The following is a 15,077-nucleotide window of genomic DNA, read 5'->3' as shown; positions in this document are numbered from 1 at the left end:
AGCACTCTGCTATCGACACCTGCGAATTAATTGTGGTAGTATCGATCTCCCTGGAAGTGAAGAGAAGCCTAGAGTTATAACTGCTTTCTTTAGCAATACAAGTATGTTTTCACTGCTTTTTACTCCTGTAAATTATGCAGCTGTGGGGGAGAGTGAGTTAGATTCTATTCCTTCTTGTGCATCAGCAGCAGACTTGTTTGCTAAGTTCCAGTCTGTTACATCTGTGTAACAGAGAGTCAAGGTGGGTGAGTTAATATCTTTCATTGGACCAAATTCTGTTGGTGAGAGAGACAAGCTGTCGAGCTTACACAGAGCTCTTCTTCAGTTCTGTATAAGCTTGAAAGCTTGTCTCTCTCACCAACAGAAGTTGGTCCAATAAAAGATATTACTTCACCCACCTTGACTCTCTAATATCCTGGGACCGACACGGCTATAAGAACGCCGCATACTACATTTGAGTAACCTCATTCAAGTCAAAGTGGTTGCACAAGTATTAATGAGGACGTAACTTGACCTGCAGAATCTTTTGTTCCTGGTGATTATACGTGAGATGGAAAGAACCCAGGTTGTCTCTCAAAGTCCAGTGTTGACAGTTAGAAACTCATCTTTGTATTTGTAAACTGAACACATTTCATATTGTCTCTCAGTGCTTTTCATAAATGCTTTTACAAGCAGAACCAGACTTTCAGAAACTTGAAATTGCTTTAGAATTCTAGCTTTTGGATAGTGACCTCGATTCAGAAAAGGACTCAGGCACATACTGTAAGCATGCCTGTAACTCATGTGCACAACTTTAAGTCACACATGTGCTTGACCACTTTCCTGAATCAGCTCCACATGCCCAGACTACTAATGCTCCAGGGGAAATATCTTCTTGCGGATAAAGATGTTAATTGAAAGTGAAACCACTCTGGGCCAAATCCTGATGCCAGTGAAGCAGCTGCCTTCGACTTCAGTGAAGTTAAGATTTGCCCCAAAGAGTATGAACCTTGAAAGTCCAGTTCTCTAGGTGCTGTAAGAGCCCACTGTACTCACAGTGCTGGTATTGTGGTCCTGGAGCTGTCCCATCCCCTAGGCATCAGGGGAGGCTCCCACAGTCTCTGCTAACATCTCCTTCACTCACCCTTGTCTTCAAGTCTTCTTCCTTGCTACCTCTTATACTCAGAGCTCCCTTCCTACATAAAAGAGCCAATCAGCTACACTTTCCTTATTCAAACCTACACTTAAAACATAGTTGTCCTTGAAAACTATGAATAATCCACCAAAGTAAAAATGTTTAACCTAATCTGAGATCTGATGTTCACCTTGTACTATGTTCATCCTCTGGACTATGTGTTTAAATTACACTATTTAGGGAGTGAACTCCCAGGGGCATGTTTTCTTCACACAATGATAGTGTCTGGATTATATGCAATGATGACATAAAAGAGAGGTATTAGGGTTGTTTACTTACCTAAAGTAATGATAGTCCTTGCGGACCAGGCTGAAAAGGAATGATATAAATGAGAAAGAGAGATGAAGAAAAGAACAACTCAAGAAGGAGGTCCTGTACATAGAAGATATCAATCCAATCGCACCGCATATTTAAGCAATAATAAACTGACAGAAATGCTCTGGGTTTGACAGTGCCATACCATTTCTAATTGACTTGTCAATGCCTTCATTTAAATGACCATACTGAGTTGTGTTTGATGCTTCTGTACAAGATAGTCAGGTCTTCGGTCATACATTTATATTTTCTAATGTTTCTAGAGTCAATTTGATGGCAACATTTAATTCAGGGACATCCATTTTGTATACCCTACAAGACCAGAAGCTCAAGTTTTGCAAGGACTCAGCATGAAGGTTAATAAAGGACAGACGCTAGCCTTGGTGGGGAGCAGTGGTTGTGGCAAAAGCACATCCATTCAGCTGCTGGAGAGATTTTATGACCCTGTGGCAGGACAAGTGGTAAGAAAAGATTTGTGAGGCTGTTAACGCTAAGAGCTTATAGAACTGTTCTTCAAAGTATTTTACAAACATTAAGTCATCTGCAAAACACCCCTTTGAGGTGGATAAGTGTTTTTATGGGTCCAGGTAGGTAGAGAAGACTTGGGACTTGCTTAAGGTAGAGCCAGGAGTAGAACTTTGGATCTTCTGACTACCCATCCTGGCTTTAGATCACTAGATTGCATCTCTTTGTTGATTTATTTAATATATTGGAGGGGGCATAAGAATATACTTCCCATAATGTAACCCTTGTCCCTAGTCCTGTAGTCATGTTAACATGACACAATTTGAGGTCTAATTCATCACTTGATGGGACTTTTATGCAAGTCCTATTAATGATGATGGGAGCTCCAAGACGAATAGCCTAGAGATGGTGAGTCAAAAGATGTTTGAATAAATGCCCAAATATGTGGATTCTTATTGGAGCTCTTCAACCGTCTAGGTCTAAGAAGCTCATGAACAGACTTTCTCATGAGATCTCTGGTACCTGCCATCATCAGTAAAGATGGAAATTCTGTAGGCAGATCTCGTTATAGATTGGCAATTCCACATCTACTACGGAGCTAGCAGAGAAGGCGTGCACAAAAAAAAATACTTCTGAGAGGAAAAGGTTATCTGAGCTTCTTTAGAATTTTCAGAGTTTTGGTTCAGTTCAATTTTGGATGAAAGAGCCGATCATCTATTATTTGATCAGAAGTGGTTCACTGACCACTTTACTTTTACTGTAACTCTAACACAGGTCAGAGGATTTTTACAGATTGGTGTTTTACATTTACATTGTACGTCTGAGGAGGAGTATTGCATTCTGCAGGGAATGATTTTTCCCTTTTTCTGTTTCTAGTTTGCAGACGGGTTCGATACCAAGTCTTTGCATTTGCAATGGTTAAGGTCCAAATTGGGTATTGTGTCACAGGAGCCTATTTTGTTTGACTGCAGCATTGCTGAAAATATCCAGTACGGAGACAACAGTAGGGTTGTCAGTCAGGAGGAAGTTGAAGAGGCAGCTAAAGCAGCAAATATTCACACCTTCATAGAAAATCTCCCAGAGGTAAATGAAAATGTCTTTCCAGTCTCAGTGTGGGGTAAATATTCACTGTGACTTATCTAAGCAACTCCCATTAATGCAAAACAATATGCTTTTTTTGTTTTTTTTAAAAAAAGGTTATTTTCTTGTGTATACAATTCTCAAAGAGGAAAATAGGAAGCTGATGTTTAAAAATGTAACTTGCAATATGTATTAACACAGACGCAGTCATAATTAGCTAATTTAAATGCAAAATCTGCGCTCCAGTTTTCTTGTTTTCCGCTACCACAGTGATGTTATATAACAACTATAAAAGAGACATTTGATTCTAAACCTTTATTTTCATTTCCTCATAAACTTTGCCAATTCTTTTTTCTTTTTTGGCAGAAACTTTCTCTAGTTTTAGTCTTATCTGAAAGGTAAAATGTTTCAAGTACATCTTAACCTTCATGTTTGCCATGGACTTAGTTCTCAAAGTGGAGAAGAACGTTAGAAAAGCGCAAAGAAATCGGGCTTCCTGTAGAGTTGCATGGAATTGAAAATGACAATTGAAAGTTGAAAAAAACTTTTTCTTTTTCATTACCACCTAGATTATAAAAATATACTTAGAAGAAAGTTTTGGATGTGTAAGAAATAAAGGATCACCTCCTGAGTGTGGGTCTCTAGGGCCTGGAAATTATAAAAGTCACTTGAGCTCTATATGCTTAAGTACAAGTGTCTTTGACTAGACACATCAGTGGTTGCACCACTTGGGAGTTAGTCTTTTTCTAATGCTGAAATGAATTTTCATTACAGAGCAGTTATCAATCGTGTAGCTGTAGATATGCATTTTGATTCAAACAGTTAATAAAATCTTATAAAATTTTATTTTTTATTACAAACCATTACATTATTCTTTTTACTTTCATGGTGGAAATGCTTAAGACAGTACATTATCTGCTATTAAAAATATAACGTTCTGTTTCTAACTTTCCTTCACAATGAATATTTACTTATACAGAAGTATAACACCCGAGTGGGTGACAAAGGAGCACAACTTTCTGGAGGTCAGAAACAAAGAATTGCAATTGCTCGTGCTCTAGTTCGTAAGCCAGCAGTTCTGCTTCTGGATGAAGCCACATCTGCTCTTGACACGGAAAGTGAAAAGGTTAGTAATATGCATTCTACCATTTGTAATATACACAAAATTACGGGGTTCAAACGCTTCACTGCAAGAACACAGGCGCCCATCTACAATACAATTTTGAAAGTTCCACAGAACAACCCTTAGCTCACTCTCTGTCTGACCTGCTTTTGCAAGGTGTAGAGTGCCTTCAACTCCTGGTGTCTAAATTGGGAGCTGATGGTAGTCAGCAACACTTGGGGCTGGAGACAAAGTGGGATTTTCAGAATTCCTCAGTTTTGGCCTGCCTCAGTTCCTTCAAAGTCAGTTATGAAGTCAATGGGACTTTTAATGGGTTCACAGTTAGGCCAGTGCTGAGCACTTTGGAAAATCCCATTCATAATTAACAACTTTGAGTTTGAGACAGGTGTCTTCAAACAGTAGACCGTGATCTACTAGAGGAGGCCTTGTAAGGCAAGTCAGCAGCTCCATCCTCTTCCCTTCAGCCAGCAGCCCTAGCAGCAAAGTGGGTCTCTTTCTGCACTATTTCCTGCTCTGTCTGGGTGAGCAGGTGTTGCTACAGAGACCCAGAGGGATCCACTCTGCCAGTAGAACTACTGGCTGTCAGGACAGAATGGAGCAATGAAGAAGTTTAATGTTGTCCTGCCTCTGTCCGCTTCCCAGTCCTTTGGTCCACCTGTGTTCAGAGGGTTAGAGGCGACAGGCAGGAGCAGCTGGCTTGGAAAAAAGGCTTCAGCAACACCTGCCACCTCTCCGGAGATGTTGTGCAGTGAAGAGAGAGTAATTAAGCTGTCCCCTGCTGCTCAGCTGGCTGAGCTTCCTCACCGCATCCCCCATCTCCAGGAGAGGGGGAGACGCCATAGGGACGAATAAACTGTTCATTTGGGTGGGGACGCAGTAGAAGTGAAAAATGCCACCGTGCAAACCGCCATCCAGTTGTGAGCCAGATGTCAGGATCCTGAACTTTGGATTTTTATGGACAACAAGAAGTGTCTGGCATTGCTGGTACTATCAATGAATGGGCAAGTTTTAGTTTCTCTAAATTTGGCATGTAGTTGGAAACAGACAGGATGCAATGTCAAATATAACACACACATTTGGTAAGCAGCCAATATAACAGACAGTTCATTACACCTCTGCAGATTAGTTGTGTTGCATGTTAATCTAAGTTTTATGTTGGTCCAACTAGATCCTTATGGAGCTCGTTCTGCTAGCCTGTGTTCATGAGAGTAGTCTCAATGACTTCAGTGGAATTACTCACACAAATAAAGGTTGTAATATCAGGCCCCTGTGTTTGAGGCCTCCTTCATGCATGGGAAGTACTGACTCCTAAACCCCAGTGAGGAACACCCACGTGATAATGTGAACTATAAAGGCAAAGGTGTTACCTAGGAATGGGAAGATTCTCCAACTAATAAGTTTTTCACTGCATCTGTCCACAGATTGTCCAGAAAGCCTTGGACAATGCCAGGAAGGGTCGAACCTGCATTATTATTGCTCACTGCTTGACGACCGTCCAGAACGCTGATGTCATAGCAGTGATTCATAATGGAAAAGTAGTGGAACAAGGGACTCACAGCCAGCTGCTGGCAAAGGAAGGACATTACTATGCACTTGTAAATGCACAAGTTTCTCATTAACATTAATGTTATAAACTAATCTATTTATATAAATACACACACAACCCACAGCTAAGTAATATTAAGGATGCACCTCATTCCTGAAATGTCTGCAGGTTCAATACACAGGCATGTAGTAAAAAACAGAGACAAGACATTTATTTTTAACTTGTGTCACAGCTTTAGTGTTACTTAATCCTATTGGTAAAATCCTTTGGGGCGTGTTGGTTAATTTCAATCTGCTTTTATATTAATGATTACAAGCCTTTCGTGGAAATATATACACCTCTATCCCGATATAATGTGACCCGATATAACACGAATTCGAATATAACACGGTAAAGCAGTGCTCTGTGAGGGCGGGGCTGCGCACTCCAGCGAATCAAAGCAAGTTCAACATAATACGGTTTCACATAATGCGGTAAGATTTTTTGGCTGCCGAGGACAGCGTTATATGGGAGTAGAGGTGTATTGACAAACTAGATCACAAAATGTTTGTTTATAAATTATTGTTAAAACCTGTATTATTGACCTCACAGAACTTACTGGTTCTTTTGAAACCATTAAGGGTATTTCAAAAAGACTTAAAAATAATTATTATTCACCCAATGACCATGATAGCTCCTTTTGGAGCTGATTAATGTCAACCATGTAAATAGCTATTTATCAAAAAACTGTGTGGGGGGCGAGGGGGGGAGGTTTACCTTATGAAGTTAGATTTAAACATTTTTTTCAGCTTTTTAAATGGAATTTTAGAAATGTTTATTGATCCATGTATAGTCATAGTGGTTTACACAGCTCTGTTATAATATTTTATTTATGATCAGAGTGTTTTTCCTTAATATAGTCAACCATCATGCTTAAACAACAATTGAGGAACCTATGTCATCTACTTATTAGAGAGACAGATAGACAGACAGACTCAGGCAGCTCTGTTTTGGGTTTGCTTCTGGCAAACTCACCTTTTGGTTTGCCAAGGACAAAATCAAAACCACCTTTGATTTTTGTTTAGTATTTACACCCTACAGGAGCTTGGAATATTTCACACTTTCAGATGCCTCTGCTTACTTGTGACAGACAGAAATTAAAAATAATTATAATGTCTTTTGCCCCTTTTGTTTCCCTGCTTCTAGGTCTATGAGGGAAACAAAATATAAAAAACATATAAACTTTGCTCTCAACCTTGCCAAAATACTCTTCCCCATTCATCCTCATCCCCAATCAGCTTTTCTCAGCAGCTACCAGGAAGGGCTACTCCCACTATGGGCCATTGATCCTCTGTAGACACATTGGGAAGGGCTGGTCAGTTTCTGCTGGCACCACCATGACGTGTACAGGAAAGTGAGTTTTCACTTCTGGTTATAGAGAAATCAATGGCTGTTCTCACAAGTATTTCCCCGTTATCCAAACTGGGATCAAATGTGTCCCTTTGTCTGGTTTTGTTTTTACACTGGAACCAATTGTTAAGTGAAGGTGAAGGTGAAGCCTATAATAAAAAATGTAGAAAATCATTCAAATATTACACAGAGAGAATTGCCTAACCCTAACCCAAGTTTATTTTAAGGCCACGTAATGTATGAACTATAGAACATCTGTAGCTAGTTAATGGGATCTCATAGTCAGATCAACACAGATAATGTAGAGTAGAGGCCAAAATGCTTTAATGCTCAATCTGTTTCCAATGTGATAACTTTGAACTTGTTTTAATAGAGTTGGGCAAAACATTTGAGGAGACATGCACAATTGGACATCAAAGCTTTAGAAAAGGGCTTTGCTTCGATCAACCGACAGTACATATGAGCTGCCACATCCATTAGACATGTGGTCCTATCATTTTGCCATCTTAGAGAAAGGTGTCAGAATTACATATGATGTACAGGAAGATGACTGTACGTACATCATTCTTGGCATGTTGCTTAACGTTGTTCATCAGTGCATTCTTCTGTGGCAATAGCCAGCCAAATTCAATCAAGTCTGTATTGCTGGAAAAATCATTTTGAAATAAAAGGCCTGGAGGTATCAAGTATCAGATCATTCTTTAAAATATTGTGGGATTAGAAGTTGCTGGGGCCAGAACAACCAGCTCTTGCTAGTTAGTGTATTTTAGTCTATGCTTGGAGTGTGCGTTCAATGATGCTGATCTTCTGTGTGGAGAAAGGACACAGCTCTGTGGCTGCACCTCACTTCTTAAAAAATGAATCTGGAAATCCTCCCACTGTATACATCTGGCTTCTTCACTTGTATTTCGAAGGAGGAAATTTAACAGGAAAATGGCAAATACGATGAAGGTAACATGGGTCGGTTCACTTCGTCTTCCACAATTTTGCACCCCCACTACTTAAAAGAACCAATATTTATTTATTTTCAGTGTAAATATAATAAAGCACACCAATATCAGTCTCCCATTATAATTACAATGCAGAGCAATACAACACAACACAACAAAAGCAAATCCCAGACGACATAAAACAGCCAGTGACCAAGAAAACAGAACAAACTCTTCACTTCTTCAGATTTCCAACAGAAACCCCATACAGTCAAATGCCTGTTCACGTATGTGAGCTGTGCTGCATCAATCTAACCAGATCTCTGTGGTGCAAGCATTAATGGTAACAAATGATGGCCAAACACTCCCCCTCATGTCGGGGGGGCCCATAATCAGCCATATTCTCTGGTAGCTTCTCCCAATCCACCATAATCACCCCCCACCAGCCTGCTCTAATATTTACCCCAGTTTTACCCCACCAGTGAAGGATACCCACTTGCATTTTCCAGTCCAGATCAGCTGGAGAGACAGCCCCAGACAGCCTGCAAAGTGGTCTAGATACTGGCCAGCAGTGAAGAGGCAAATGTGGTATTGAGCCACCTTTGCAGCTGCCAAATTCTGGAACCGACAGGCAACAACCTGGTACAAGACATAGGAGCCACGCCAGAGGACCTGTAGGCTAAAATGGCATTTTAACCCCACCCGCTTCTGCCTGGCCACAGCTGCTACACTGGGCAGCATCTTTGCCACTCTGCAGCACTAGAGCATGTCTTGGCCAGTTTGAAGGCTGTCTGGGCTGCACGGCCAGAGGGTTCCCCTACTTAAGAGGATTCCTCCCCTGCCCAATGTGGCCAGTTTGCACCAGTATGGCCATGAGCCTGGCCCACAATGCTGGTTGTCACCAGCATTCTGGAAAAACATCAGCCGACATCTACTCACTGACTCTAATGGCATCTCAAACCCATTGAAGAAGGGGGAGGGGCATAAAACATGTATGATGCAACGTATGTTATATTAGTGCTAGGATGACCAGACAGCAAATGTGAAAAATTGGGACAGGAGGTGAGGGGTAATAGAAAAAGACCCAAAAATTGGGACTGATAGGGACATCTGGTCACCCTAGTTAGTGCTTATCTAAGCATGCTAGGTTATTGCTAATGTATGAAGTCCTGAGAGAGAAAAAGTGCACCAAGATATTGGAGAGCAGCCAAAACATAATTAACCATTCAACTCACCTGTAAATTCAGCATAAGTTGCTGTCAAATTTGATGAACTCTTTGGGGTCAGGAATCAAATTTACACTGATACATGCTAATTCAAACTGCAGCCATGGTGAGGAGCATAGTATAAATACTTAGACAAACTGACAGTAGGAGATGCCAATTCTGCTGGTGTTAAGGAGTTAAATGTCCTTGTATTCTTATTTGCATGAGTGTAGGGCAATCCCAAAGGGTGCTGAAGTTCCCCATTCCCCTGATATCCATACTTTCGGATTACCTGTCACCAGGTTGTCAGCCAAACAATTTCCACAGTGGTAGCTATGTTTAACATTTAGCATCATTTCCTTCCCAAATGTTTCACCTCCTCTACAGTCTATAAAACTCCTATTCACACCAATCTCAAAGCTGCAGAGGATTGTATAACTGCATACAGAAGCTACTTCATGATGGCCTTATGGGGATAAGGAAGAATTTCATTGGAATGACCATTTGCAATCCTCAGATCCTTAGAAACTTTCTCCCTGTTAAAAACAGATTTGCTATAATTTAGGGAAATGAAAAAATAATAAGAGTTTATTCAATTCAGCTGAAATGGTAAATCAGTGTGTCTTTATTTTCCAGGGATTAGCTTTATGAGTCTAATTTAAATTCTGAGCGAGTTTATGAAATTCTGTGACACAATCCATGACAGGCAATAAATAATCTGTCTATTCTTGGCTGTAATAGACATATATTGTACCAATGACTTTTTTACTTATGTGTTTATAATTGTGAATATGTCTGGCTAATGGAGAGCTTTTCGGTCTTATGTCATACCAGTAGTTAGGAAAATTCCTGTCACTCAAGAGCTGGTCTGGTTAAATGTTAATGGGATATGACTTTTCCCAATTAGGGGAACCATGAAAGTACTCTGCAGAATCATTAAGGTCTATTCACCTGACATTTCTGGAGGGTTTGACGTGAAAGTGCTCTCAAAGACCTTGTACACCGTGTTGTTGTAGACGTGTTGGTCCCAGGCTATTAGGATATGTCTACACAGCAACTAGATACCCTCAGCTGGCCCATGTCAGCCGACTCAGGATCCCAGGGCTCAGGCTGCGGAGATGTTTCATTGCTGTGTAGACATTGGGCTAGAGACCCAAGGGGGATGAGAAAATCTCTCTTATTGGACCAACTTCTCTTGGTGAGAGAGAGACAAGCTTTCAAGCTTTGACAGGGGTCTTCTTCAGGAGGAAGAAGATCTCTGTGTAAGGTCTGTGTAACCTTGAAAGCTTGTCCCTTTCACCACCAGACAATGGTCCAATAAGAGCGCTTATTTCACTCATCTTATCTCTCTCAAACACCTTGTCTACACGAGGAAAATAGCTACCCTTGTGACACAAAAATGCCTGTTCTTGATCTACATTATAACATAGAACTACGCCGTGGATAATAGATGCAATGGTGCTGAAAAACAGCTACAAAATACCCTAAAGGAGAAAGGGGTTCAAATGGCACATACAGAGATCTGGCAGTGTCTTGCTTCATTCTCCTACACCAGGAGAAAAAAGGGACACAATGACAGAGCAAAAACTTTTCAAAAGGAAGAGTCTCCATTTGAAGACAGGCTTTGCTTACACTAGAGAAATTTATCAGGCTGCTCGCCCTGTAGCCTCGCACACCTGTAACATACTTCATGTCCACCCATATAAGTCCTCCCACGGGGCACAGGCACTAAAGTTACCATTTCAATTAGACTTATTTCAAGCAGTTAACTGTTGCATGATTACCACTGTGCCAGCCCCTGCCACTTAAATGCCAGTGTATGTGGAACTCACTGCCATAGTAACCCTAATGGTAGAAACAGTCCTTTCACTACTAACACACACACTGTACAAGTCAGTGGTTAAGGGGCTCGTATCGAGTACTTTCTGCAGCCCAGTGTCTCCCACAATTCTGGGCATCCAGGCTGCTCTCCTCTCTCTGCAGCTTCGTGGAGGCAGATCAACTCCACATGCTTTGGCCATACCTCCTCTGCTCCTGCTTGCTGCCAGAGTCTCTGCCTCCACTGCACCAGACTGGGGCATTTTCTGTTGCTCCTGCCTGTACTTTGCAATTTGAGCTGTTTATGCCCAGCTTTTGGGCAGTGGGGAGCAGCGTTCTCCCTCTCCAAGATTCCTCTCCTCCCTGGGTCAGTTAACCGCTAGGGGGATTAACCATCTCTGAGCTCTGCTGCAGTGCCAGCTCCCCTGCCCCTTGCAGGCATGGCAGAGTAGCCAAGAAAGCACAGGGTTTAATCCAAGAAGTGCTCTATAGGTGAGGCTGCCTGCTTCCAGCCTTTCCTGCCCTCCCTGACTCTGTTAGGTCCTGAGGCTAGGAGTCAAACAGGCAGGTCGGTTCCCTTCCCCACTGTGGTGGGGTGCCTGCCCCACACTGGGCTCTAAGGGGTTAATAGAGCCCAAGGAAGGCTGTGCAGGAGGCAACCAACCACAGAAAGGGTGAAGGAAGCAGCCAAGCAGGCCCATATAAAAAGGGAGCTGCAGGGCAGAGGAGGGCAGTTCTCTGCTACGAGCCCAGGGTGGAAAGACTTTAGCCTGGTCTACACTACAATTTTAGGTTAAATTTAGCAATATTACCTCGATTTAATTCTGCACCCATCCACACAACGAAGCCCTTTTTTTTTCGACTTAAAGGGCTCTTAAAATGATTTCTTTATTCCACCCCCGACGGGGGGATTAGCACTGAAATCGGCCTTGCCAGGTCAAATTTGGGGTAGTGTGGATGCAATTTGACAGTATTGACCTCCGGAAGCTACCCCAGAGTGCTCCATTGTGACCGCTGTGGACAGCGCTCTCAACTCAGATGCACTGGCCAGGTAGACAGGAAACGTCCCACGAACTTTTGAATTTTATTTCCTGTTTGGCCAGCGTTGTGAGCTGATCATCACAGGTGACCATGCAGAGCTCATCAGCAGAGGTGACTATGGAGTCCCAGAATCGCAAAAGAGCTCCAGCATGGACCGAACGGGAGGTACAGGATTTGATCGCTGTATGGGTAGACTAATCTGTGCTAGCTGAACTCTGTTCCAGTAAACAAAATGCCAAAACATTTGAAAAAATTTCCAAGGGCATGAAGGACAGAGGCTATAACAGGGACTCGCAGCACTGCCGCGTGAAAATTAAGGAGCTCAGGCAAGCCTACAAAAAAACCAGAGAGGCAAACGCCCACTCTGGGTCAAGGCCCCAAACATGCCGCTTCTATGATGAGCTGCATGCCATTCTGAGGGGTGCAGCCACCACTACCCCAACCTTGTGCTTTGACTCCGTCAATGGAGTAGAAAGCAACATGGAAGCGGGTTTTGGGGACGAGGAAGATGATAGCTTACAGCAAGAAAGCTGAGAAACCAGTTTTCCCAACAGTTTCTCACTGTGGATCTGGAGCCAGTACCCCCCGAACTCACCCAAGGCGGGCTCCCGGACCCTGAAGGTGGAGAAGGGACCTCTGGTGAGTGTACCTTTGTAAATATTAGACATGGTTTAAAAGCAAGTGTGTTTAATGATTAATTTGTCCTGGCATTCTCGGCCAGGACAGCTACTGGAAAAGTCTCTTAACGTGTCTGGGGAGGGAGCGGAAATCCTCCAGGGACATCTCCATAAAGCTCTCCTGGATGTACTCCCAAAGCCTTTGCAAATGATTTCTTGGGAGGGCAGCCTTATTCCGTCCTCCATGGTAGGACACTTTACCACGCCAGTCCAGTAGCGCATAGAACAAAGCATTGCAGAACAAAGCATTGCAGCGTATGGTCCCAGTGTTTGCTGGAATTCAAACAATATCCATTCTTTATGTGTTATCCTCAGGAGAGTGTTATCATTCATGGTCACCTGGTTGAAATAGGGTGGCTTTATTAAGCGGACATTCAGAGGTGCCCGATCCTGCTGGGCTGTTTGCCTGTGGCTGAAAAGAAATGTTCCCCACTGTTAGCCACGTGGTGGGGGGTGGGGTAAAGCCATTCTCACATGTTATGAAGGTTAAAGAAGCCAAAAGATTGTGACTTTCCATGGCTGCCTGCAAGCCGAATTGTGTTGCCCGGTCCTGCATGAGTGATCTCTCACACCAAACCGGCATACCCTCAATAAGAGGCAAAATGCGACCTTATTACGAAAGCACATGTGCTATGTAATGTTAACAGAAAGGTTTACCATGAAAGAGTGTACCCATTGTTCTATAAAATGTGACTTTTTAAATACCACTCTCCCTTTTTTTTCCTCCACCAGCTGCATATGTTTCTCCTTCGCAGAGGCTAGCGAAGATTAGAAGGCGAAAAAAACACACTTGGGATGAAATGTTCTCTGAGCTCATGCTGTCCTCCCACACTGACAGAGCACAGCACAATGCGTGAAGGCAGACAATGTCAGAGTGCAGGAAAGCACAATATGAACATGAGGAAAGGTGGTGGGCTAAAGAAAGTAAGTGGCAGACTGAAGATGATCGGTGGCGTCAGATTGCTGACAGAAGGCAGTAGTCAATGCTCAGGCTGTTGGAGGATCAATCTCATATGCTGCAGCATATGGTTGAGCTGCAGGAAAGGCAGCAGGAGCACAGACCGCCGCTACAGCCCCTGTGTAACCAACCATCCTCCTCACCAAGTTCCATAGCCTCCTCACCCAGATGCTCAAGAATGTGGTGGGGGGGCCTCCGGTCACCCAGCCACTCCACCCCAGAGGATTGCCCAAGCAACAGAAGGCTGGCATTCAATACGTTTTAAAGTGCAGTGTGGCCTTGTCCTTCCCTCCTCCACCACCCCACCCGGTGCTTCCCTCCTCCACCACCCCTCCCGGGCTACCTTGGCAGTTATCCCCCTATTTGTGTGATGAATTAGTAAAGAATGCATGAATGTGAAGCAACAATGACTTTATTGCCTCTGAAAGTGGTGATCAAAGGGGGAGGGGAGGGTGGTTAGCTTACAGGGAAGTAGAGTGAACCAAGGGCGCGGGGAGTTCATCAAGGAGAAACAAACAGAACTGTCACACCGTAGCCTGCCCAGTCATGAAACTGGTTTTCAAAGCTTCTTTGATGCGGACCGTGCCCTCCTGTACTCTTCTAACCACGCTGGTGTCTGGCTGCACATAATCAGCGGCCAGACGATTTGCCTCGACCTCCCACCCTGCCATAAACGTTTCCCCCTTACTCTCACAGATATTGTGCAGCGCACAGCAAGCAGTAATAACAATGGGAATATTGGTTTCGCTGAGGTCTATCTGAGTCAGTAAACTGCGCCAGCACGCTTTTAAACATCCAAATGCACATTCTACCACCATTCTGCCCTTGCTCAGCCTATAGTTGAACAGATCCTGACTACTGTCCAGACTGTCTGTATGGCTTCATGAGCCATGGCATTGGCTGTGTCCAAGGATAACTATAGGCATTTCAACATCCCCAACGGTTATTTTCTGGTCTGGGAAGAAAGTCCCTTCCTGCAGCTTTTGAAACAGACCAGAGTTCCCGAAGATGCGAGCATCATGTACCTTTCCCGAACATCCCATGTTGATGATGGTGAAACGTCCCTTGTGATCCACCAGGGCTTGCAGCACCATGGAAAAGTACCCCTTGTGGTTATGTACTCGCTGGGTTGGTACTCCAGTGCCACGATAGGGATATGGGTTCCGTCTATCGCCCCACCACATTTAGGGAATCCCATTGCAGCAAAGCCATCCACTATGGCCTGCACTTTTCCCAGAGTCACTACCCTTGATATCAGCAGTTCTTTGATTGCGTTGGCTACTGGGATCACAGCAGCCCCCATAGTAGATTTGCCCACTCCAAATTGATCCCTGACTAACCGGTAGCTCTCTGGCGT

At 43.3% G+C, this 15,077-nt stretch overlaps 1 pseudogene; it reads left to right on the top strand.

Moving 5' to 3' along the window:
- The window catches only part of LOC128831327 (ATP-dependent translocase ABCB1-like), a 95,009-nt pseudogene extending 89,233 nt beyond the window's left edge, over nt 1–5,776 (top strand).
- The last annotated feature ends 9,301 nt before the right edge of the window (nt 5,777–15,077 follow it).

Source organism: Malaclemys terrapin, chromosome 2, assembly GCF_027887155.1.
Source record: "Malaclemys terrapin pileata isolate rMalTer1 chromosome 2, rMalTer1.hap1, whole genome shotgun sequence".
NCBI classification, from domain to species: Eukaryota; Metazoa; Chordata; order Testudines; family Emydidae; genus Malaclemys; species Malaclemys terrapin.
This window is presented reverse-complemented; position numbering and strand designations above follow the sequence as displayed.